Raw genomic sequence first — 27,713 nt, 5'->3', positions numbered from 1 at the left:
TCACAGTTAAAATTTGATGTGAGCAGGTGGACTTTTCTATCATAACCTGGACATGGAAAGATTACCAAGTAAGATGACCAAGGATGACAAGATAAAGGGTAAATGCACTCATGTCATCATGAGGATGTTTTGTCTTATCTTGGCTAGGATGCTCTTACTCAATACTATAAAACAGAGGTGTGGACTCTCATGAAATGGACTCACGTCACAAATCTGTTAATTTTTAACTTGACTAAATCAAAACAGACTCTTGAATTGAGATAACTTCTGTCAACAAGCCCGAGAGGAAAAAGTGTCCGTTAGGCTGTAAAAATGAATTAGTACCACCATGTAAAAGTTCTGGGTCTGGCCTCCTCCCCACCCACAACCACTCACGCAGCAGCTTTCGCTTTCTGCGTATGCTAGCACTGGCATTGCACAAAAACTGTGTGTAGATAAGTTTGCATAACGAGGGTGAAAGGGCAGTGTGCATCAAGACGGCTTATGTTGACGTTAGAGGAAATATTGGACAAGAGTGTGTTGTGCACCAAAATCGGGAACTAGCTGCTGTATCACTATGGTAAGTGTATTTAACATATTTTGTTTATATCGTTTGTTAGCTTGTAGGTTACCTGACAGTCCCTGACACAGTATCAGTGGTTGTGAATGAAACAGTAATATCTGCTGCGATGTAATACTGTTTTCACACTGTCGCATTGTTTTTACATCATTAAATACCAGAGGGATTTTTAAAGTTGGCAAAAAAGGAAGTGTATTCCTTCAGGATAAGACTTTTATGTTACATAGAAGTGCTGAAGGTTTCAGGATTCTTTGCCAGTGTTTTGTCGAATAGAGTTTCCCTTAAATTTGTGATGCACCAAAACTTGCGGGACAGTACAAAATACAATAAAGATGTATTCTGCTGCTTAATTTTCTTGGCAGGATTATTATTATCTCTCTGCTGTTATCACTATGCCTGGTTACATGCTTTAATGATTGGTGCTCTGATCCGATTTTAAGGTTTGGGCTATTTCAAGATCATACATACATGTAGGCTACTGTACAGCTTACATCAGCGCAAAACACTAACATTCATAAGGGGATTAAAATGTTTAATTGTACATTACAGTAAGCAACAGGAAAGTGAGTAACATCCTGCAAACAAACCAAGAACCTGGTCATTCATCATGACTGTCCAATGACCTGTGCACAGTGTGGCAACACCTACAGTATGTTTTTGTTGCTCAGGGTCTTGGATCTCTGCACTGTGGCCTGTTTCATGACACCACACAACCCTTGTGTTTGCGTGTGTGTGATTGACTTCAGGGGGTTTACAGAGAAAAAAGGGTGGGGATGTTTTTGATCATTGTCATGGCAATAAATGGAGATGTGCGCACTGTATGTTGGAAAGGTTCTGATGAGTGTGTGTGTGTGGATAGTATTTGCAAGTAAATCAGTGTATCTGAATGCTTTTATTGCTGTGCATGTGCATTCAGCTGTGCACTTGTGAACTTGAAGGCTTTGTGTTTTGTATGCACTTACAGAGGGTTTCATGTTTATGTGTGCGCACACAGAGGTCCTGCAGAGGTCCAGATGTGAGGATTTGGTTGCTGGTGACACCCACAATAAATCAAGAAGCTTTAACTAATGAACAAATAGAGGAAGCAGAGAAAGAGTCTAATAAACCAAATGAGAGCGAGGAAGAAATGGGGTTAAGAGAGAGGAACAGATGAGTAAAGAAAGTAAACTTATAAACAGGGAGAAAGTAAAAACTGGGCAGAAGTGGAGGAGATAGACATCATTGGATGATAATGGATCAAGACAGGGGATGTTGGGGTGACAGAGGAGAAACTATTTTCATACGGCTTCCCATAAGTACAGCCTTATTACAGATGTTTAATAAATGACTTACCGGTACTGGATCAATTCAATTCAAAAAAAGGCTTGAACTACGACTGAATTGAGTTAAACTGTGGACACTGACAGATTGCCAGCCAATCTATCACTGTCTTAACCAGGCTGGCTAACATATGACATTACATAAAAGTTATATATCCTTAAAATGAAAAAAAAAAGGGGTTTTATTAACTCTTAAATGCACATCCCTGGTCCTAAGTGATGGTGGTCCCCTTGGATTACTCCAGATATTTGTCTTTCGCAATGTTTTGGTGTCAAAATGTAAAAAAAAGAAAAAAAAAAGATGCAAAGCACCATTTTAAAGTTAATTTTAAAATTTTAAAGTTACATTTTTGATTTATGGTATACTGGATGTGGAAGTGATAGCAGGTAGGGTTGCAGCAGTATACCAGAATACCAGCAGTGAAGAAATATGCTGTGATATGAAATCTGACAGTTACCATACTGTGTACAAGTGCTTGTCTATGGTATTGGACAAAAAATGCAGTCGGACTAAGAATCTCACCTGTGTGTGTTTCACACTTTTTACACATACTTCAGTACTTCTCTTTTCATTTATTTAAGGTCATTAATAACAATGATAGAAACTCTGTAATACTGTATATTGTAATACTTCCTGAGACAGTTAGTGTACAAAAATCCCATACCATTGCAACCCTAATAGCAGGGAATGTTCTGTTTTCCTGACTGGCCTAATGGTGCTGTGGATACTGTGGATAAATGCAGGCATAATGGTGAAAACAAAAGATGATGCAAAGCATTGATTTTGGTTTTGAAGGGTTTTGTAGCTCTTGAAATAAAGATGAGTAATTCAGGGTTTTTTCACTTATGAATCAGGTCATTTTAAAGCAGAACTGCAGCATGAGAATGACGAAGCTAGCTCAGACAACGTTAGCTCCGAATGTGATGATGGTCAAGGTAGCGTTCAAGAGACATTAGGACAGATGAAGGAACCAATTACGTCTGCTTTCTCAAACTTACTGCTACAGACTCACAAGTGCTTTTCCTAGATAAATTTCCAAATTGGGAAGCCAGATGATGTTGCAACCGACATTCTTTCCTGGACAAGCTTGGCCTTCAGCTGTTGTGACCATGGCTGCAGAAAAGGGAAGAGGTGCCACAACTTCCAAAAGATGATGGATGCCCTAAAAGGTTTTGGTTTTAACCAGAAACAGAACTGGTGCAGCTGAGGAACTCCCACAGAAATGCTGGAAATGAAACGTCTGTTTATCAACGCTCAACTGCAGAACACTGGAGCGGTATGCATAGTGAAAAAAAAGGAAAAGGAAAAAAAAACAAAACATGTTGCAATGACCAGAAGCAGGTGACGGTGATTTGTTATAATAGTCTTTGGGAAGTTACGTTTAGCTAAGTGCAAGATACTACAGTATGAATATGAAACATGACAGGCAATGCTGAAATATGTGAATGATTTAATAAATAAAATAAAATAAAATTTCCAAAATATAAAAAAAATATATATTTGTTGGCAGTAATTGTTAAAAAACAATATGATTTTGATATGTGACTAAATCTGTGTTATATAAGTGCCTGGTTGGTAAAGACCCAAAAAACAGTCATGCATTTAAGGGTTAAGTCCTTTGTAGAGGTTTCACATACAGTATTACTTTGCAAATATCATTTACAAGGAAACTTCTGTTATTTCATTTGCTTTTTGGGCAGATCATGCTGCAGGAGCACAAAAGAAGGACAGAGAAAGGTAAACTTTAAGTTGAAAACAAGACGTCTACAGGCCACCTACAAGCTCTGTGAGCCTGTAACTCTAAACCTTCCTTCAGCTGCAGCAGTGCTTTCAGCTACCTTCATACCCCAATGTTAGCAAGCTAACATGTTCACAATGACAACATCATTGTTATCTTATTAACATAGAGAAGTACAACTAAATGTCATTAGTTTTCAGGTAACTGGCCATAGACCTGATTTCTGGAGAATGTTTAAATTTGGCATGAGGATGGCATGAGAGGAAAAGAGAGGAAATAGTAAGTTATTACAGTTCCTCCTGAGGGTCACATGAATGTTCCTACCAAATTCCATGGCAATCCATCCAATTATTGTAGAAATATTTCACCTAAATTTACATCTATCAAGATACTGGTGGCATAAGAAGAAAATTCAGAATCACTTAAATTCATATAAAGAACTCCATTACAATCCAGTCAGTAGTGGTCAACATACTTCACTTTAGACCAAAGTGATGGATTGACTGACAAATTGACATTGCACACATATTCAGATGGACCAAATGTGTGTCTCATGCACTTGGAGTGAAATATTTTTTGAAATGAAGTGTTTCAGTGACAAGTATGTCCTGGTAACTAGGACATATCCCCGTTTCATCCTGCATACAGTAGCACAGTATCACGCAGACAGGTTTTCTGCTGTTTCCAGTTTTTATACTTGGACTCTGTTCATAAACACCTTGAGAAGCCTGCTTCTGTTTTTGTCAGTTTTTCACACAATGCAGTCTTATTCTGGCTCACAAACTCCTGAAACATTTCCATCTGGACCATCAGTGTATCATTTGGATTACAGGACTGAGAGAGTAGTGCACACCCAGAAACATATTCAGAACCTCTGCACATCTCATGCTGCTTCCTTAAAGGTATGTTCTCTCACGACTGCTGTTTGCAACGACAAATCATTACAGGACTGGAGCTCTGTAGTCAGTTGACCTCTCCATACCCTCACTGGCTGCTGTACAAGTCACTTTGATTTTCTGTTTCCTTTTGTTACTTACTTCTCCATATTTATATATTCATTATTTAAATAATAAATAAATGGAAGCTGTTGTATTCTCTCTCCCTCTAAGTGAGTTAACTATTCCCTTTCTTCTCCTCCCCATCAAAGTATATGAACAAAGCCTTACATGCAGAAACCACCCTTTACATCTGTCACTGTGACTCAGCCTCTCTCCATTTGTCTGAGAAATTATCATGATCTGTAAGTCAGCTGGTAACATGAACTACTGGAAACTTTGTGGTTTTGCTTGTATTTGGAAGTGCAGGAATGTGCATGTTGACATCTAAAACATGAGACCTTATGAATGAATATGTATGATTTCCTCCATTCACATGATAAATATGTATGTTTGCAATGCTTTGGTCTGATGATTGACTTGAGAGACACTGACAGTACAAAACAACGAACTTGTTTGCCCACATTCCTCTGCCATCATGACTATTTATATGATCTGCAATACATGCGTATGCAGACACACACCTTTCCTAAATTGTCATGTCAAACATCTGTCTTTGATCTTAGGTTATATCCTGTCATTGTATTTCTGTCAAAAACACATTTTCCTTTCACACATGACACCTTGTAAATTTGTAAAGCAAGTTTGCTTACAACTGAGACAAAAAAAGCACATTGCACTTATTCTTAGGCCTTTAGACATGATTTTATGATAAAATTTCATCCCGAATTGTTTTTTTTCCAGAGGCTGTCAAACACAAAGATATCTCGAATAGTAAACTCAGTCCAACTTGAACAACTCAGGATAAGAAGAATATGTGGAAAGTTTGGAAAGGTGGAAACCTATATGAACCTAAATGCTGCACGAGAGACAGTATTCGGACTAAAGGGTGCATTTGTAAATAGTCACTTTAAACACCAGAGTGAACTTTGACACAAACTGGATTTTTTGTAAACTCAGAGCCTTGTTGGTGCTCTGAATAACACCTGGTTATTCAGAGCACTACACTCTGGAGCAGCAAAGCACACTTTGGTAACTATGACGATATTGAGCAGCAGAGCACCAAGTGCAGTGAATGTGTTTCACTCAACCTTTTGTTAATCCATGTGAAAGTATAACGCTCTATTTTATCGAGCAGCAGTCTTATTGTAGTGTAGACCATTAGATTGGATTTCCGAATGCTCCCATAGCTCATAGTGCAAGGACTTAATTTACTTTTATATGGATATAAAAAACTACTAAAGTTATCTTGTTAGTTTCATATTCTCTCAATAAGAAGACAAAACAATACTATTACTTTTTATAGACAATTTCTTTATCATCTATGTAATTATAAAAAATATAGCTAATATTTAAATCCCTACATGCATTTTTGGCTATGGCCACTGGGGCGTTCAGTGAGATCTCTACATCAATATAAGCGGCACCTGTAGAAAAAATGAAAATGAAAAAAACAGTTGGCAGCACTTTCGTGTTTCATACGTTGCTTTTTAGAGAATAATAGGAGTTTGCTACAATGTTTACAATGTTTGCTACAGAATGTGATATTATACAATGTCAGCCTTTTGGCGAGCCTTGATTGAACAATGTTGCGGGGAATTAAACTTCAGTTCGAAATGGTAATAAAGATGAAAATGTATATATTGAAACAGGATGTTCATTTCAAGATATTTCCTTCTCATTTTAAAATTAAAAACCTTTAATTTCTCAATTTTAATAATTGTAAAATAAAAAATAAAATTTTATTCTTACCCGTTTCAGACTTTTTTTTTTTGGATTGGGCCATGAAGTCCAAAAGCACACAGAGCACATCTGATCACATTTTCATTTTTTGTTGGGTGTCTGGCATGTGTCTGTCAAAATTAGGCTCAAGCTGTGTTGTGGCACCTCGGTGAATTACCACATGATCTTTAGCATTAATGCTGCCTTCTTATGCTGTCTGCCGGAGGAGTTTCACAAAGTCTTCCCTTCCACAACATCTATACATCATAGTCTCCCATTGCTGTACTGTTCCTCTCAACCACTTCTCACAGTATGCACCATCTGTGTGCACTTAAATATATATTTAGAGAAATGTCTGTGAAGACGGTGGTCATGAATTAAGATGAGTCAGATGAGGATGAAATGTTTTGGTCATTTTATACCTCAGTATGAAATAGGATGAGGCAGAGGTCAAAAACCAGATTAAAAGTTTCTGCTAAACAGCACAGCAGAAACATGCGTAAAAAATCACGTTATTTCATAAGAAGAAGAATTTTTTAGATGGATTGTTGTAAAATGTAGAAAAACACTCTATAATATACTGGGCATTGTCATGGACGTTAACCTACATTTCTGCTAAGAATTACCAGACAGCACTGAATCTTGTCATGCTTATCAGACAGACAGGATGTTGAGGCTTTTTTACTAACGAATAAAATCTGATTTCCTCTCAGAGGGTCCCTCATCTGTCCATTGTAGCCCTCTATTTGCTGTAGCCCGCCACATGTTTCTGTTCTGCATTGATTTTCACGGCCCCAGTTTGAGTCAGATGTTTGGAAAACATAACAAACACAAGATCTAAAGTATGCTGCGTTATCAAATGGAGGATGCTCGAGGCGTCCTCGGGCATGTCCCACACACAGAGATAATCTGTAGTTGAAGTTTTGCTCCTTTATTGTATCTCACACCAAATCAAGAACTCTGCCATGTTGTGAAGAACTTTCAAGGTTGTTTGACTCATACAAGGATAAACAGCAGGGAATCTAACTCTTTGAAATAAGGTGTGGCACTTTAAATCGGATGGTTTGGCAGAATCTAAAAGAGGAAAGGGACAAAACCTGCCTGGGTCATATGTTCACCTAGCTACAAGTTGTAACACGTCAGGCAGTTGATTTCACTTCCAAATACTATTTTTTTTCTTTATTGTGCAAAAACGCTCTGTGTAGTTTTTGACTAGCATTAATGCCATGAAGCCATGGCTACTACGATATTCTGCTGATCTACAGGTGGCAGTAACATGCCAAGAATCACCCAAACCACCAATGGCTGGGGAGAGGGCTGAAAGCCAGTAAACATGAATGTAAACAAAGCAATCTTTCACCACCATATTTGTTAGACCTCAAGGATAAACACAATGCATCGTGGTGAGTAGAAGTAAATGTAAACAGAAACTTTGTTTTTTCAAACCCACATCTTTTACTGGCTTGTTAAACTGTCCCATATCAGTATATATAACAGCAGCAGCAAAACTACTCTCTGCCTCATGACTTCACATTAAGCCATCTTTTTGTATATAGAAAGACAGAAACAAAAACTGAAATTTTAAATGTTAAATAACCTATTCTAACCTTAGCAGAAAATTGTGTGCACATATAGAATCCCATCATTCATAGTAAGGAGATAATTTCAAAATGTTTTCAGGGCCCGTGTTCTTGATGCCATATAGCATGGTGTACAGAGACAAGCCATTTTTTTGTGATGGCTGTTCAGAACATCTAAACACGGCACACCCCAATTTCCCAAACCATTGTGCACTACAGTGTAACCAAACCAGTGCTGGTGCCCAGAAAAAGAAACCTACCCACTGCAGACAGTGAAAAGCCAAATGCATTTCCTGTCCAAGGATGTGTGATTTATTAAATGTTGCTGATGGCACTGATGGAGTGATATGGAAATGATGTGAAAGTCCAAGCCAGTCACATTCGCTCCCAGCTACATGATGCTGTGATGATATGGCACACCAACATCAGAGCCAAAAACAACAGATACGGTTTGTTTTTTCAACAAAACAATGGTAACTGCCTCCACAGCTGTAAATTTATCTACGGATGTGTGGAAAGTTATTGAATGTGGTTCAGTGACATGTGCGAAGGACTGTTCTTAACTGCATGCACAAAACAGCACAGTTTAAGATAAGCTACAGTACAGTAACTGAAACAGACGTGAAATAACAATAACAGCAACACAATAAACCAAAGGACTTTACATAATACAAAGATATGATAAATTAATGAGCAAATTTATATTCTCCCAATTGTTTGTTTCCCATATATTTACTTTCCATATGAGGTTTTCTAAACAGTGTTGGCCTGTGGTTTACTAAAAGAGTGTTTCAGGAAACCACAAGCCAACATTATTTTGGTAAACTTTTCCTTTTTCATAACATACGGGTGTTGCTTCATGAAATAATATTTAGATTCCATGTGTAAGACTGAACAGCGTGTAACATTTCCACACACACATAATGGGTCTCTTCCTCTGCGGCTGACACCTTATGAAAGCATGTACATGGATAAGAAGAAGACTGATGAGTTACTTGATTGTCATGGATTGATTACAATTGGTAACCAAAGTACTGACAAACAGTGACAGTGTGATGAAATACGACACAGACAAAAACTCTCTTAAAGATGGTGAACAGATGGACTGCTACAGTCAGTCAGAAACACAGTCACACACTACAATGTTGACTCATTAACAACTGTGACTAATGACACTAGATGCTCTTTTCAGGATGGGTTTAGAGAAAAACTCTTTTAATATAAAGTAATGCGTTGGGCTCTGCACCTAAAACACAGTGTAGTGTCATGGATCTAAACATGTTGTAGACTCTATGGTTTAATCCACGTGAGCCCCACATCTTGCATGCTGTCTTTTTTCATACTGTAGAAGATAATCAACAACATGACAGTCAGAAATGCTTAGCTTAACAACTTCACTTACATAAGGTAGCATGATAACATCAAGCTCACTTTGGCAGAAAAACAGGGAACAATCAAAATGATCATGTTACTCCACAGGAGAGCTGTGACAATGATATGGTGTCTCTCAGTCAGTAGGAAACATTGCAGAGAGCCACCGACAGGTTCCAGCAGCAACCACCTCATTGCACAGTGCATTAGGTATCGAAGTGATACAGTAGGAAAGATGTAAAATCAGACAGTCAGAAGAGTGTAAAATTAATAAAACAGCAAACGAACAAACAAACCAACAGCTATCACCCCAACATTCAGACAGAATCTTAAGATACTGCCGAAAATCTCAATCAGGTGCATCGATTGTATCCTGAGAAAAAAAGATAAAGATAAGGAAAGACAGAAAGTTAGTGAACGTAGGCTGAGAGCAACAGAGTGAAACAAACTTCTCTCTATCACCAGTCCCCCCCGAAGATCGGATTGCTCAACTGTTTGGGCAAGCCCTAAATCCCCCCACAGACTCATGCACAAGCTCCCTCACACAGACACACACTCCCAGGGCTCCCTAGAATCTGCTGTGTGGGTGTTCGTGGTCACAGTGACTCACAAGGTGACACAGTTACCCAATGCTGCTTATGACGACTGCTGACGTGTGTATTTTTTGTGTGTCTGTGGGTGGTTACCCCAAAGACTCTTATGTGATGCCACAACAAGGGTGGATTCAAACTCTTACCGGTCAATGTAATTCCCCTGCTGCCAAGGTAGCTTTGCGAATGACAAAGCTAGAATATAAGCAAAAAGGAAGGACAAGAACCATCACAGTTTTATCATTTGTCTCGCAGGTATCGTGATCATTTCTTCTACAGAAAGGAGAAAATAAATGAGTATGACAGTTGCATGAGTGAAGTAATTTGGGTTAAGTTTGGGAAAAAGGAACTCTCATAGCAAAATTTCTCTACATCTATTGTTCAGATTTAAGTGGAATTATGGTATGGCTATTTTTGGTTTACAGATGCTTTTTCCTCTAACACTATTGTCAGGTCAAAAAGGTCCCATGACCAACACCCTACCCCATGACAACATATCTTGAAATCTAATTTCCATGAGAAGTCGGTGTGGACATTAATGGTCCCCAAATGACGAGTGCTAACATCTTACTCTTTGACCTTTCCTAATTTATCTCTACCCTCTAATTTCCACTCATTCAGAAAAAATACACCAATATTTGATGTGCAGGTTGCCCTGAAAACAACTAGCCACATTCAGGCTCATGCTCAGAGAGGATGAACCCTTGAAAAAAAAGGGTTGGACAGAAAATGTAATTTTTGCAGTAGTTTGAGTCACCAGATGTAGACTATGGCTGTAAACCTGACATTGGCTGGCTATTTAGGCTAGAATTCTCAAACAACACAACAATATCCTACATCTAACAACCTACACGCTAAAAATGGCAAGCTTTGACCAAGATTTTGATGGTGCAATAAGGCATCTCTCAAGATCTACAATAGGGATGCAGGATAATATTGGCATGTCATAGGTATCATCAGATATTGGCTTTAAAATGAAATATCTGAATGGGCCTATATTAATTTCTGCCAATATTACAATCCGACATATATACGTTTTTAATGGACAAAGTGAAAATGTACATCAACCCTAAGTTGAAGTATTTTTCTAACTCTGCAGTGAATGAATATTGCTTACATTAGAAAGCATAGTATTTCGTGTTTCTATCTCCTGGTGGGCCATCAGGATAAGAGCATGCATAAAAATACGTTAATTCTACTACAGAAGAGACTTAATGATCAATAAAATTGGGTGGGGAAAAAAGTGGGTATATCAATATCGGTACTAATTATTGGCAAAAAATCCAATACCCTGCATCCCTAATCTACAACAAATAAAAACTACAAAACCCTGGCAATGACATGTGCCAGTCGCATTTACTTCACTAATGTAATAATCCGCACAACTTCACACAAATGATATCTGTGATATTGTTGTATTAATGTTCTGCAAAGCCACATACAGTAAAAGTGGTAAAACGTCAAAAGGATAGTTTGCTGATTTTCAACCAGTTTTACATAAAAACAATGTAGATAATTTGTGTTTATGAATTGATGTAGAACTTCCTCCATCTAACCAGTGCCAAGATATTCCTCCATCCCCCATGGTGAAATTCCTCTAAATTATGTAAATTAAGTCTTTTTAGGTCCCTCTCTCTCTCTCTCTCTCGCTCTTTCTCTTGCTCTCTCTCTCTCACACAAACTCAGATCGAAATTATATCAAATTATATCAGATTCTGTTACTGCATTGCCTATCTCTCACTTCACATGTTTTCAGAAACATGTTGTTGACTGTGTAATTGTAATACAAGATCTGGCCAGCCACCATCGCATGCTAGCAAGACTATGTGCATTCTTATCATATTCCCAAGAGCATTTCTCATTTTAAAGATGTGGTGGCCCTTCCTAACACCAACACTGTGAGACCAAACTGAACTGGAGGTGTAACATTTATTTCCCAAACACAGAGCCTAATACTGATGACTTCAAGTGGGCACTGAATATAGTAATCACATCATATATTAATTCACACAATACAGAGCGACAAGCTGGCTAAGCTTTAAGGATCTGTGACGTCACTGTGGGACTGAGTGTTCACCCACTGCAGTTAATCCGTGTGACTCCACCATTAAAGTTATTTATTTAACAATTATTCTTCTGAAATGACACTGGCATAACACTTGGTGTTTCAAGCCACACATTTATATCTCAGAGTTCACTCAATATCAAATGCATTTATGCCAACTGCTGATGCACTTGAGAAGCATGACTCTACTCTATTTAATACAATGTAGCTTTGTCTGTCCTGACTCATTTCTTAGTATTTCACTCTGCTGAATGGATCTCAGCCAAATGCAAGTCCAATCACTATTGCCGTTGCCTAACCCTGGTGTCTTTGGCACCAGATGCATGCATACAGTATCAAGAGCTTGGATGTCATGGGAGACGTTTTTTTCTATAGAACTAACCAGCAACATGTGTGATATAATAATGTATATAAAACAGACCCATTGCAACACACAGCACAATACCAAACCCTGCAAAGATGGAATTACAAAACATTAGGTTACAGTTTACTTGGCCGTGGTCAGAGTGTTTTGCAGAGTGTATGTGCTGAAGGGTTGTGTTTGCTTCACTCAGCAGGGGTGACATCTGTTTCTGCATTGGACTGTTTGAGTTACGCAAAGTTGCAATATGGATTAAGATTATCCCATTTTTTTCTAAATTCCTAATGCACACAATGTTGTGTGACCAAGCGCAATGAACTGTCAGATGGTCCCAGCTAATTGCTTTGACCTCAGTATAATCACAGTCGCTCCCACTACATCAGCCTATTTGTCAGCACGTTTCCACGACGATGATTACTCATTTGTGATTGGCCCGTGCCCTGGATGGGATGTGTGCCCTTGTTGGCAGTGAAACTGAGGGTGGCTTCACACCCATGATGAAGTCATGCTGGTTGAAAAGTTGTTTTTAAATGTATCTCTCACTCATTCACGCACACATGAACAAAGAAAAAATGCATACATACTCTAAACACCTAGTCAAAAGTCATCCACATCACAAAGAGCCATTCTATAAAATTTTGATTTGTGTAGCTGTGCTCAAACAGCTGAGTGTTTTTCTTTTTTTTGACTGAGAAATTCAACACAATAAAAAATGCTGCACAGCAGGAAATGTAGATTTATCTATTGACAGGGCTGTCCTCACAGTGAATGGATGCTCCGCAAGGGAGCAGTGATCTCAATGTCCATTACGCAGCTGGTGAACAGTCAGCTGTGGAGTTTTATCCCACTCCTGTCCATTGGTCACAGCCTGCACATCGCATCTCAGCCATTTGTTCTGTAACGAAACTCAGCATTGTCGAGGTCTGGAAACTTTGACTCTAGGACACAGCAACTTCAGTTTAGGAGGAGTCTCTTAAAACGTATCTACTTATATATGTATATGTTCCCCTTTCAGTTGCCTCACTTTCCAATGATTTTTTTTTTAAAGCGTTTTGGATATTAGTCTTGCTGGTGATTCTGTGTCATTCTTTGGGACTACTTTGATATCCTGTTATTGGTGAGCTTTAGAGGTGTTGGTAGATGGATCTTTTGCTGGCAGGCTATCTTAATGCTAAAGTGAGTTGTCCGCTTACTGGTTGCAGCAAAGCTTTTGTGACAAATGTTGTTTTAAAACAGAACATTTTAGTAATAACATACATTTTGTTGCTGATGTTTTCTTCCCTAAGAACAGGCCATATATCACTGAAGATTATTTAATGACTTACAATTGCATCATTGGCTGATATGAGCTGAACTTGCATCACAGTCTCATGACGCATGTGAGGACAGTTGACCACCTGTTAGTTTGTTTAAAGTGGCCGCCTTAAAACCCTAAATTTTCAGGTCACAGTTATCTTGTTATGCTCTAACATCATGCAAGGCTTTCAGTAACTCTCCCCAGAGGCATAAATGGTTTAATCACATCTTGTGTACTGGAGAAATATGTTGGTGTTGATATGCTGTAAAGAAATCCCCCAGCTGCATTTCAGCGAGCAGTGGTCAGATAAGACTGGATGGTCTCTCTGTCTCCTCTTGTGGGACAGAAGTGATCACAAGGGGCCACACTTTGGTTGGGATAAGGAGCCCACTCAAACCAATGATAGCCGACCACAAACGACGTCACTGTTCTTAGACTGATGAAGCCTGTTGTCTCATTAATCCACTGCCCATGCCCGTTTTGTACGAAAATACTTCATAAATAATGCTGACTTGCTTCATTTGCTGCCCGTGGAGTTGGTTAGTGAAAACATAAACAACATTGCAACCCACATTGTAGTTGAAGGTGGAATTGTATCTTGAATGACAGAAATAAAGTGCTTTTTTTTTCATTCTTTCACTGCCATTACCTATATTGTTACTAAACAGTTTTTCAACCTGTTTATTTACATTTTTGGCAAAGGCTACACCAATATATAGGTCAGAGATCTGCACATGGTTGTGGCACGCACATCCCCTGTAAGTAAGTAAGTAAGTAACTAGTATTCCTGCGAGCCTGAACCTTCAGATCATTCTGAATACTCTGTTTCTAATGCCTTGTTCTACTTTTGCAACAAGCTGCTGCAAGTCACGATGGTTTATTATTGCCGATGTTGTAAATTTTTCCCCAGTTTTGTTTCAGCTTCAGGTACTTGTTCAGGTACAAGTTCAGTTAAAAGTTCAGTTACGTTGAGAAGCTTTTATTGGTGATTTTAAAGTCCCGCCATACTGTGTTACAGTCATTCTACCGGCTGCAATGCTGGTGCAGAGACGCTGAGATATGGAAGACCCACAAATGCTGACCAATCAGAGCAGCCAAGTATGAACCTGAAAATGAGCATGATAGGTCTCTAGAAGCATTTAAAACTGCTACATTAATCAATGGACTTCTATCACCTCTATGTCAAAAGCAGTGAACTCCACGTGCAAGATGTGTCTGTGTCTAAGTGTGTGTCTGTGTGAATGAAGGAAACCATCTTGGCTCCTTCTAAAATTAAATCGCAAACGGAAGTGGATAACACTACACATACACACACAGACAGAGATAGGAAACGACTGTTACTCCATTCTAACTGGTGATTAGCAGAGGCGGAAACTCACAACATGTCGGACCATCTTTACGCACACACTCGTCTCGTGAGCTCATTTTCCAGTGGAAACACTTCCTCTGTGCGTCTGTGACCTCTCTCTAGTCCACATCAGAGGAAAAATTAAGGGTGGACTACTAGTATGGAAATAATGCATTGCATGTACTGTATACTGTACGTGTGTGTGTGTGTGTGTGTGTGTGTGCGTGCCTGTGAGTGCAAGTGATCATGAGAGAAGAGGGGAGGTAATTTTAAGTTCACACAGAGATATCAGTTCGCATCTGATTTGATAAATGTGTTCTGAGGTGTGATTTAACATTGATTTTGAGTAAACATTAACGCAATAAAAACATGGCTGACTGATGCAGTTGTTACAAGTCTGGCATGAATAGTCCTGGGCAGGGAATCTGTGCTCTACAAACACACACACACACACACACACACACACACACACACACACACACAATAGTCTCCTCATTCCCACTGCTTTATTGAGCATCTGGGCTCAATTTCACACTTCAAAAACATTGAGAACAGCTCAACCAGCGTTGGCCAGCACTGTGTGTGCGTACAGTGTGTGCATCGGACGGTCCCATTGGAGGGAGATCTCACTGTTGATATTCTCCCGCTCGTCCATGCTACAGGGGCCACCGCCAACGATGCCAGGGACAACAGCTGGCACACTGGCACAATCAACTCCGACCAGTTACACAACTAAACACAGGGACAAACACACTCACATGAAATGGGATTTCTGCCTCTGGCCTTGACAAGCGGTACCTGTGACACACACACGCACCTGCATCATCTATGTGACTGGCGCCAATTTAATCTTCTTCAAGCAGAAATAGACAGACAGGTAGACTCTCATGTTGTTAGCTCGCCTCAAGCTAAGACGCCGTCTAAGTCTTCACATGTGAGTCGAGCTCTGGGTCACAGGACTATTTACTTTAGGATCGACCCCTGCCTGATTTCCTCTTTGATCAGTGCATAAGTGATCCTCATCATTATTTTCAATATTATCTTCATAACCACATCCATATTTCAAAGCCTCTCAGTGTTCCTGTTGTTCATGCTCATCTCCATAATCTCAACCACTACCACCATGGTTGTTATCCAAACATTGTCCTCTTTTACACTGTCAGTTTCATCACTGTCCTCTTCTCCCTAATCGTCTTTTAAAGTTTAAAGCCCTTGTGTAATCAGCTGTGTGGCTCAGGGGGGAAATCCCCTTAAAATTACTACAGGAACTACTCCAAAACTAATCTCACTTTTACTCACAGGAACCCCCTCCCTTTCCTCCGCTGTCTCTTTCTAGTTCTTTTCTTTCTTTGCTCTCTTTCATCTGTCCCTTTTCACAATAATCAGCATTATCTCAAAGTGTTTTTGGCTTTTTTTCATGCTCTTTATTTGATTGTGATTCAACAAGAAATGTTGGATCTCTTTAGCTGTCAAACCTAGGTTGAAACCAGCTTTTCAAAAATGTTGTCATATACTTATTTGTTTCCTTCCCATGAGTTAGAATAAATATAAGGCTGGAGCCTGACACTTTTTTCTATGCTGCTCCATGTGTCAGAGAACAGGCTGAGTGAATTGTTGCTTGCTTGAAAAAAAAGCTTGGCCTGGCTATTTTGGTGAAAGATCATGCACCTCCAACTTTTTGTCTGAGCAACACCAAGTTGCTCCTTAGGCTCACTTAAGGCTCAATAGGTTCCCTGAATGTTGTTGTTTGTGGGATATCTCATATTAAACTTTTGCATGCCATTCATCAGTCTGCTTGCTTGCTATATGTTAGGAACAGGTGTTCAGCTGGTAAATTTAGTTTAAGATAAAAACTGGAAGTGGGATAAAACAGTGCTGGCTCTGTCCAAAGGTAAAAAAAAAAAAAAACAAAACCCAACAGCTGACAAGCAGCATCAAAAACAAATTTACAAACATGTTAGAGTACATCTTATTTGTTAAATTTGTACAGAAATAAATACCTATTCACTATTTTATGAGGCTTACGTGTACATCTTGGTCGACACTTCCTGGAGTCGCAACTGGCCCTGGCAAAACAATAGTTTGTTTGGCCTATTCCTTAAAATTCTTGTCACTGCCCAAGTTTCACGGAAAGCAGTAACAGAACCAAAAATGGGCTATAATCCACTTTTCTGCTCTCCATCTGAGCTGTTTGTTCAGTATATTTATTATTTATTATATATATATATTTTTAAAGTATATCTAGGCTAAAACATGCCAAAAATAAAGCTCAACATTTAGCTGACTGTCAGCATAAAGTAGCAGGCCTGCAACCCCAAAACCTTGCAAAATTGCCCAACCAGTATGACTCAAGGTCTCACAATATGTCCTCCTGTACCAGAATAAAAATAAGTGTGTCAGAAGGTCCTAAATCACTCTGGTTTTGCTTCAGCTCCTGTTGTAATTGCATAATTTACAAACTACAGTCAATAAAAAAGTCAAGAAAACATCACACAATAGAGGTGTTCTATCAACAACAATACATATGCATTAAGTATCTGTTTTGAGGCAAATCTACAAGGATAAACGAGTGATTTGAATGAGAGTACCACTGGCAAAAAACTGATGGAAATTTTGTAGAAACAGTTAAAGATTTACCTTTACTTAAATCAAAATCGCATTTTGAGTTATTTACTCGTGTGTGAACTTTCCCAGTGCTTGTCATCATAAGCATTCATGCTTTTACTTTACACACAATAGACCATCAATCAGCAGCAGATGAGAGTACTTGGTTTTGAGGCAAATGTATCATAAACACACCTTCAATTTTAATTACGCAAAGTGAAAAGTGAAAACTTTGAATGTTAACCTTGAAAGACACTTGACCCTGAACATGTTGCTGTGCCTGACGGCAGAGAGAGCTCAAACAGATTGATCTGAGAACCAGCTGCTGCCCTGAATGTCACACACAGCAATAGACACTAATGCACATGGACAAACACATATACCTACAGCTTGCATGGATGTAGATGAAACACACACATGGCCACATACCAAAGCTCTCCAACCTGAGCTCTATTCTCTGAGAAGGAGTTTTCATCTTTGGAGGACAGGAAGTAATCACACAGAAAATTGCAGTCATGAAAGTTAAAGGCGGATCTGTAGAATCAGGCTGCAATCATTATGGGTGTAGGATCTAGGATGTCTGCTCGGGGTTGAGACATGCGCTTTTACCATTTTACCTGACTAATGTCAACTAAGTTCAAAAGTCACTGAACTTAATGATATAATTTTGGGTGGGTGGCCTTTGGGGAAAGATTCTTCCTAGAAAATAGCAATTTAGTTCTTAGAAAATGTGCACAACATTACTCTATGGTCAGTGTCATTTAACTTCAAAACAGTAAAAGTGATAATAGTAACACCCACTTTGTCATTTAATATTACAGTCCCGTAAGCTAGAATAAGAATGAGTTAAAGCCTTTTTCCACTTATGTTAAAAAGGTTTCACAATTCACAGGGTTTCCAATACATTTATTTCTTTGTGACAGCCCGCCACAACATTAATATCTGATGTCACATATCGTTTTTTTTTGTTTTTTTTTTTAGTTTTTTATTATATACTATATTTCTGATGCTGGACTGTTCTTCGCGACCACTGTTGGAATATATATACCATTCAATTATTCATAGCACCACACTTTTATTGTGAAGAGCGCACTCTGGGCACAGAAAGAGCAGTAGAACGTCAGGTGCAGTGAAAGTGAAACTTTCGCTTTCATTTGCCTCTGCAGCAGCTGCTCCTCTTGTCCATCGATCTGCTCACCTCTGATAAGATCAACTGAACAATTAATAATCTGCGACACAACCTCCACAAAGTGCTGCTGGGGATAGGAAAACTCAAGTGTTCCGCCTGCGCTGTGTTCACAGTCTTGCAAAAACCTCAGAAAATAGAGAGGGGACACAGACTGATACAAAGGGGGACATAAACACAAAAAAGAAAGTTTGTCTATTCACCAAACAGGGGTTTTTCAATTGACCTGTCTATGCTTGTCCAGTAGGCACCTAAAGTGGTTGTTTTTTACCCTGACATTGCTGCGTTTATTGCTGGCATTGTGCCCCCAAAACCTGGTATCATAAGCCAAAACATGACCTTTTCCTTAAGCATTACCAGTGGTTTTTGTGCCGAAACCTTACCGTCCACAAGCCACAGTATTGTTTGCGGAAATGTACAACATGCCACCTTTTTTTAATGGTTGTGCCCCCACCTGTGGCATTTCATGATACAAGGCCACTGCCTCAATGCATTTGGTGCAGTGGTAAGTTTTCAGGATTTAGTTTTAGATGTAGTATTTGCATTAAACTTCTAAATTCAATCTGCAGTGTATTGAGGTAACAGTTTAAGGGTGTGCTCATCCTAAGAGACATAGTTTGAAAATGTAAACCAGAGAATTTCTCCCTCACACAGATCTTTTTCGGCCAAGACCTGACATTACGAACAACGTTGTATTGATGTAGAGGATTTGGGAAAAGAACTTCTGAGTTCCAGGTTCGCTCTGAAACCAAAATTTTTCTGTCAGTCCATATTAAATTTGGAAAGGACGTGGATTAAGACCATCTCTGACTTAAACACCAACAGGGAAACCACATAAATGATGTGATTCATTTGGTTCTTAATTTATCACAGCTACCAGTTGTCTGAATGTCACTGTGCAGTAAATGTTGTGTCAGTGTATGTGCGTGTGTGCATGTGAGTGAAAGAGGAAAACAGACTCAGTGACCAGCCCAGTGGAAAAGTGACTGCTCTCTATCTCATGTCTCACAGAGTGAGATAGGGCAATGTTTCTGTGTGTGTGCTTGTGTTTTGCTCTAAGGGTGGTTATCAGGTGCAGTAGGCGACAGGAACTGCTGCATTGACCCTCAGCTGATATAACACTTGAATGCAAAAAGGACAAAATTGGACTCTGTGTTTGTGTGTGTGTGTGGGGTGTGTGTGTGTGTGTGTGTGTGTGTGTGTGTGTGTGTGTGTGAGTGAGAGAGAGAGAGAGCGAGAGAGAGAGAGCGCTGGCACAAAAGTGACAGGGTTATTTCTGTTGGCACACAGTAATTAGCTCTAGGAAGACTCACAGTGGTTTGAAATGCTGAAACATCCTGTGCTCCTGGAAACTTTCGATGTTTTGGCAATTTTAACACTGAGTTTACTGTGAGAGGTCTATGTAAGGTTGTTGGTTGGCCTTCATGGCTTTGTCACATGCAAGAAAAACAACGAGAAGAGAGTGATCAAATCCCAGATGGGAGGGGGACTAAGAAACAGCTAACAACATCAGCCTCCCAGCTGGTGAACTGCCTGTTTGGCTGTTGATATTGAAGTTCAGTTCTCCATGGCCATCAGGATTCTCCAAATCCACTATTTGATTAATTGATAGAATTTTGATTTTAAGGTCAAAATTTTATTCTTTTTTTTAAATCTTTATTTATTTTCTGCACTGAAAGCTATGCCATTGTTAAGACTTTTGAGTCATGATTTGTAGAGATGGACAGATCATTCATTTTCATGCACTGAAAAGTATAATTTACATTTTCAAATTCTTCTTTAAAAAGAGACCCTACATGGTATCAAGTGTGATACAACTGCCAGAACTGATGTCAATAGAGGTGACATCGACAGGAGGTGAGCTAGTTAATGTTAACTGCTAGCAGCTGGTAGCCAAAGCTAACAAAGGAAAGAGGATGTATTGAGTTACATTATGAAGTGTTCAAGCTCTATTCAGTAAAAATGAGTCTTAGGTGAAGGTAAATTGTAACATTCTCATGATTTGTTCATGTAAACATGTAAAACGTGGTTTTACCAGTAAGCTTGAAGGAAAATTTGAAGTTTGAAGGAAAATGTGTCCATGTTTTAAAAGCAACATTAAATAGATAGTAGAAAGTGGAATATGATTTATAGAGTAAAAAAAGCTTATGAAGAGGTTAGCTTAAAATTTCAGGATCTGTTGTACATGTTGCAAAGAAACAAAATCTGATAGGGTTCAAAATGTTTTGGTAAACATTTTAAAACCTTTTGACATCTCTGAAAAAACAACTGATTGAGGGGTCAGTACTAAACAGGGCTGTCTGGCGCTACACAACATTACATCATTAAAGTGTTAGCTTGCACTGGTTGTACACTTCTGAGGTTTTACCCATCATTTATTTCTGTTTAAACCTCAGTCGCTCCCATGAAGACAGTAAATGGAGCTTTGGCTTTGGCACATCCAATTCAGAGAAGCCAGAGGTGCTTTTTTGTGTGTAGAAGTGTTGGGAAATGTCTTTTCTGGTATTTGATGATCCAGCTCCACTTGTAGGACTATATTCTTCACAAAAATAAAACCTGTTCTGCTGTAAACTTTGTCTGACTGGGGGGTGTAATTCCCTGAATTTGAATGCATGCTCTTACACACAGACAAACATAAATGCACAGAAAGATGCATTCAAGTATTAGTACTATTTCATCAGTATAATATTTAGCTTGTAATTGTGTTAAACTACACGCAAGGTCTTAAGTGGAAAATCTAACAGCACTTAGTGATATTAAACAAAAGCCACATAAAAGACTCAATCTAAAATCTGACTAGCAGACAGTTTACAGCGGGTTGCGGTTTTCCTTCCAATAAATAAATAGGAAAACATTGCAAAGCTGAACCTTAAAGCAAAGGCATAATTACAACCAGTGCTACTGTGTACATAGTTTTAAGGTCCTGGATGGCTTTCATCACATTAAGTAAATGTTGTGGAGTGTTTATTTTTGACATTTTCATAATGACTGTCTCAACTCACAATACAGGTGCTCCCTGTACAAACACTGTATTGATATGCATCTCTGTTAAATTCATCCACATTCATGTATGATCTGTAAACAAAATTGTGAAATGTAAACCAGAATTAGAAACATATGGCAGTTTAAGATAATCACAAATATTTAGTGTGTCAATTTCTGTTTCACAAACAAGGACATATGGATGGCCATGTCTCTGGTTGTACAGATCTGACATCAGTGAAGCCTTGCTCCCGGCAGACTCAAACACTGTGCAGGAGGAGATGGATTCAATTCTTTGAAAGCTGTAAGCGACAAATCCAGATACAGTCAGGTTTCTCAATCAGCCATGCTTTCTATTTAAATCTAAAAAGGATGTAGGGTCAAAAGGTTCACAGTGTCACACCGAGAGTCCTCAAATGACCAACTTAGCTTCTCAAAAAGCTATGGTAGTTAACCCTGTGTTTGAGGGAGGTCAGGCTGTATGAGGACATCAGAGGCATGAGGGGTTAATGAGGTTAGTTGTGGCTAATGTATCTTTTCTGTCTCAGTATCTATCCATCACAGTCAGTTTAGTGCTGGCTCCCTGCTGACTGGAGGGTGAGGGTGAGGGTGAGGGTGTGTGTGGGTGTGGGTGTGTGTGTGTGTGTGTGTGTGGGGGGGGGTCTAGATTAGCTCCATGCTCCAGACCACTTGAATCAGGGAGAGACAAGTTTATAACACACTGATATTGAAATCTAAATTTAGTTTTAAATTACTCATCTACTGTAGAATTAATGGCCAAAGTAAAAGCACAAATGCCATAAATGTAATCAACAGAGTCCTGATAATGGTGAAGATGAAGAAAGTTAAGGTTGTATGTTATCAGTGTCAGAAGTTGGAGGCAGTACAGTACAGGTGAAGCGAATTACTGACTGGCCGCAGCGTGAATGTCGTAGATGAGTTTTACATATCACTGCTGTAATTTTTTACTGTATTACTCTACCTGCCTTTGCAAATTACCCCCAGAGGACAAATAAAGTGTTTTGTGTGCACCATGCATCGCCCAGGTGGGGTGGCAGCTTGCTAGTGGCACTGCACAATTATCGCTGGTTGCTTGTTGCTGATTAAACAACTCAATTTTGAGCCACAAACTCCCTTTAGCAATATTAATTATTACATTCCTACCACCTATAAACTGACATGCATAACCGCTTACAAATATTCTTCTTATACTGACATCCTTACATCCCTACTGATTTGAAACACTACTATTTTTTTTAAACATTTTTTAAACACTCTGCAATATACTCTTCCATGGTTAAAAATAAATTCATGCATTTATTGGGAGCCTCATAATGACACTGTGCCATTTTTGATTTACTTTCCTCAATATAACAGGATTCCTTACCTGTTTTAATAACATGACAAAATGTGAACTAATGGATTCAAAATGGTTTTGACATTCTTTAAAGCAAAGATTTAACAAAGACAACCCAAATATTTTGGCCCTGATCTTTCCTTGTGCTATTATTAAATAGTAAAATGTTTTGGAGCACTGGTACCAGTGAGAGTGAATCTCTCTTACTTTGTGACATAATACGAGAAAGAAAGATTTCAATGATGGCAGCTTTGTGCCGCAATAGATGTCTTAAACAGCGTTTAACAGTGCAGAACTTTTTGGTACAGCCTCAGTGAACACAAAGTTGAAAGATGCCGCATCCATTTATACATGACAGATTTTGACTTTTGAATGGTGCATGCTAATTATGTTATCTGGCAGTCCCTTTGAGTCCACAATTTTTTTTTAATCAGAAGAAAGTTAAAAGAATTCTGCAATTTCCAAAAAAATACCAAGACTCTTTAATGCAAGGAAGAATTTGTAAAGTTGTGGTTTCCTTTATTCTGTGAGTTTTTGCCCCCAGAGGGTTTGCAGTGAGCCTCAACTGAAGCATCAAAGCAGCTCTCTACAAAAACATATAAAGCAACACACAGATGTAAACATACACATAACATATGCACATAGAGATATGCTAAATGCTGGGAAAGACTTATTTATGCACACACACACACACACACACACACACACACACACACACACACACGCATACAATGCAGATGTTCTGTATTGTATTAAAATACAACGTCACAGTTTGACCCCCTCCACAGTTATTAATTGATTCAGGATGTTTGGGATCCATTGGTTTTCCGCACTAAACCACTGCTTAAGAAAAAAGTTTGTCTGTGCTGCACTTGAGCGAATAAAAATATGTTAAATAAATTTAACTGTTAAGACTAAAAGTGGTTTTCTGCATGATAAGAGAGGTTTCATTAGAACTCATCCTAGGCTATATATTTTGACTAAGGATTTTAAACTAAGAAGCAGTGCATTAGTGGATAAACATTTCAAGGAAGCCTTGAATGGTTGCCCAGTGATATTGAGTAATACTGTGTTTCCAGGAATAAAACTAGCACTAACAACAAAAACAATTTGAAATAAATATGGCAAAAGCAATAAGTAGGCACACCCCAAATTGTCTCTTTCTTTTTTTTTTTAAAGAACTACCAAAAACTGTTGTCTTTGTTCCTCTAATATCACAGCCACTGAAAGACAGCAGAGGTGCAATCAGCGTTATTATATTACATTTCAAGGCTTCTTATGTAAGACCTGTAAACTGTATTATGTATAAGCCCTCTAGAGGTTTAAAAGGTGGCCAAAGTGAACTTAAAAGAACCATTTTCATGAATCATGCTATGAGGCCTCCAGGTTAAGCCTACTGGAGTCTGCTGAATGCTGTTTCCACATCTCACCTCCCAGCAGTGGTCAGACTGACGAATGTTCAGGCTTTTTTTTTTGGTGTTGGTGAGTGTATTTGCATGGTGGAAAAATTTACAGCACCTTTGCTCCCCTACACAGCACCCACGATACAATGTCATTAATCTTAACATAGTGCTGTTTCTTTTATTTTTTGGGCTGTAAAGGAAGTTTCATATCTCACTGATCTACAGTTTATGGCCAGGCAGTATCCAGGGCAGATGTTACAACAGGACTGATATAAGCCTCATGGTTAAATATATTGCTTTGACCCTCAAAGGCCAAAGGGATTTACATTGTCTACTAAACTTACTGAGATTATTATCTTGTGTAGAACAAGTTTTCATCTTAGAGGGCACAACCAGCACATATAACTCCTTCTTGGAAGTGGTGTCTGTGTCAAGCATGTGGAAGTGACTCAGCAAATGATGGACGCTTCAAGGTTCAGTCAGATCCTTTAGCAGGTTATCCAGAGGTGAAAGGGTTAAAGCAGATCTTTCCGTGCTTAATGCACCACATCAAAAGTGCAACAGGTTAACATAATGTGTGAAGAGGCAGTATTTCAACTGAAAAGTCGAGGCTACCCCCCCCCTCCACAGTTCCATGATCAGAAACACAAGGCAAAAAGGTAGAAACAAGAGTATACTGTATGGTGTGCCAGGACAGGAGCTTAGCAAATGGCCTCCCCTGCTCCACATGACATGGTTATATACAACAAAACCGCATTGGAGTTTACAGTAAATTTAATGAAAATGTTGGACGTAGTATGAATTTCATATGACGCAAGTAAAGTAAAGGGACGGAGGCTGTGTGGTGCTGCTTGCCTTGGACATTGACAGTGTGGCTTAGAACCATGAGTTTCTGGTCAAGGCTATAATTATTGCATAGCCCCTTATTGCAAGTTTTTTTTTGGCTTTTCATGCCTTTATTATAGCGCAGTTAAACAATGACAGGAAAGGGGGGGGGGGATGACACGCAGCAAAGGGCCTCAAGTCACGAACCTGGGCCCCTGCAAAGGACTCAGCCTACATGGGGCGGACGCTCTACTCACTGAGCTAAAGGCCGCCCCAGCCCTAAAGATTTTTAAGAATATCTACATCCATAAATCCAAACTTCGATCTCTGACGGTGTTTTTCATCTTAACTGTGAACTGCGTTGCATTTTAAAATTCAAATAAAAACTGTGAAAATATTGGTCTCTCTTTTAAATTTAACCAAATGTTTTTGGCTGTCTTACCTAAATGCAAGCTGACGGACTATTCCACTGTGAAATCTTAACAGTACAAGTTTTGCAGGTCTATCCACACACCAATCATGCACATTAAAGAAGAACACAATGCTGACATGTAGAATTTATCCTAAATGTTTCTCGCTGACAAAAAATACGGACTATTCAGGGCCTCCTGATAAGGTTTGGGAGTTAGTATGAGATTTTACAACTCTGTAATCTTATCACTGTGAAAAACAGAAACAGTAAAAGTATGCCATAAATGTTACTTTTTGTTTATGCCAAATTTGAAGAAATTCCCTAAAGGCCTTCTTTGGATATTTGCTCACACAAATGAGACAAATGCAAGGTCACGGTGACCTTGACCTTTAAGGCAGATGCGGTCACAGGGACCCTGACCTTTGGTCTATGACCACCAACATCCAACCAGTTCATACTTAAGTCCAAATGAATGTTTGTGTCAAATTTGAAGAAAGTCATTCAAGGGGCTCTTGAGATATCATGTTCATAAGAATGGACCAGACGTACAAACAGACAGACAACTTGAAAACATAATGCCTTTGACCTCGGCTATCGCCAGTGCAGAGGCATAGGAAAATTTTTTGCTCAAACAAAGGCAAGCAGAAGTATTGTCCCTTTAACATGTGAGTTAGTTTAATAGTGTTATTGGTTTAGTTTTTCAGTTACTTGTTTGTATATATCAATGGTTTCCTTCTTTTGGACACTGGTTAAGGTTTGTCCTCCTCTGCCCTGCTCCTACATTTCCACCAGAGCATGAATTATGTAATACAAGATACCAATACTGCTCTGCACAGAAGGGGCAAAATCATTTCAACTTTGGAAAACAGACGCTGCTATATGGTTGACATTATAAAACACCCAGGTCTGTATTTTTTGTTTTTCTCAGGATCAGCTTTAAGATTTGAAAAAGTTATTGGCTGAAAATATAGAAACATAATGTCGGCCCTGTGGACTTTATCACGGTGTGTTTTTACTTTCATAAATGCAAACCAGAGAAGCCTACAAGCACTATTTATCATTAAAGGCATTAACTCCATGTGTGTTTTTCCCCCCTTGGCCCACTTTCAGATGGTGGTATCTCACTGAGGGAAAAGAGAAGCTTTGAGGATAAGAGGAACCACACCACTGGCCCTCCTGATATCTCTCTTTCACTCAACAACCCTTCTCTCCTTTCTACCATCCAATTCTATCTCTCAGTGAGAGGTTGAGACAAATTCTATCTGCCTGCAGATGGTTTCCATTTCCCTTTCCTTCTTTAGTTCTCAACCACCCATTGCTGTCTCTATTTCGACTTTGCCCCATTTCCCATCCTTGTCTCCAGTCCTATCCGTCCCCCTGTATTACTCTGTTACTTGAGTTCACCTTCATCAAGCTTTGATTGTGCAGGTGTGGATGGTGGGCCAGTAGAGACAGGAATGCACTGTGAAAATGGAAATGAGGACGTTGTTATTCCAACATGTTTACCATCTTGTTAAACAACCAGGCTGTCTCCAAGAAATTATGGTTACTATAATAAGTAAAGTTACTGAAAAGAACTTAAAATAACTCAACTTTTGATTTCACATATCTCATGAACCCCAGTCTACTGGGTCAAAGTCCTGTGTCTTTTGACCAATCCAATCACTGCGACATTCTCCATACGCAGACTTTATCACTCTTCATACTATGTCACCTGACACCCTCCTTTGCTCCTCACATAATTACCACAGCCACTAGAGGTCCCCACCTACAGTGAACGGAAATATGTCGTAATAAACTGATAGTTCAAACAACTTATGGTTGTTTTAAGGGAGAAATAAAGTCTTGTTCTTTTAATGACTTTTCCCAGAACATCCACACAACATGTACATGTTATTGGTCGACTGATTCTTCGGTTTGGCCGATAAATCAGCGTTGACATTTTACAAACTATCATTGTCAGCAAAATTGTTTCAGAACTGAAGAGGGAAGGGTTGT

At 39.0% G+C, this 27,713-nt stretch overlaps 1 long non-coding RNA gene across 1 annotated transcript; it reads left to right on the top strand.

Moving 5' to 3' along the window:
• The first annotated feature begins 354 nt into the window (after positions 1–354).
• On the top strand, positions 355–6,357 carry LOC148188205 (uncharacterized). The gene is made up of 2 exons (XR_015777867.1): positions 355–559; positions 2,907–6,357. It is a non-coding gene; the product is annotated as an uncharacterized LOC148188205 (long non-coding RNA).
• Positions 6,358–27,713: the final 21,356 nt, after the last annotated feature.

Source organism: Plectropomus leopardus, chromosome 11 (assembly GCF_026936395.1).
Source record: "Plectropomus leopardus strain MGB_pleo_1.0 chromosome 11, ASM2693639v1, whole genome shotgun sequence".
Classification (NCBI taxonomy): domain Eukaryota; kingdom Metazoa; phylum Chordata; class Actinopteri; order Perciformes; family Serranidae; genus Plectropomus; species Plectropomus leopardus.
This window is presented reverse-complemented; position numbering and strand designations above follow the sequence as displayed.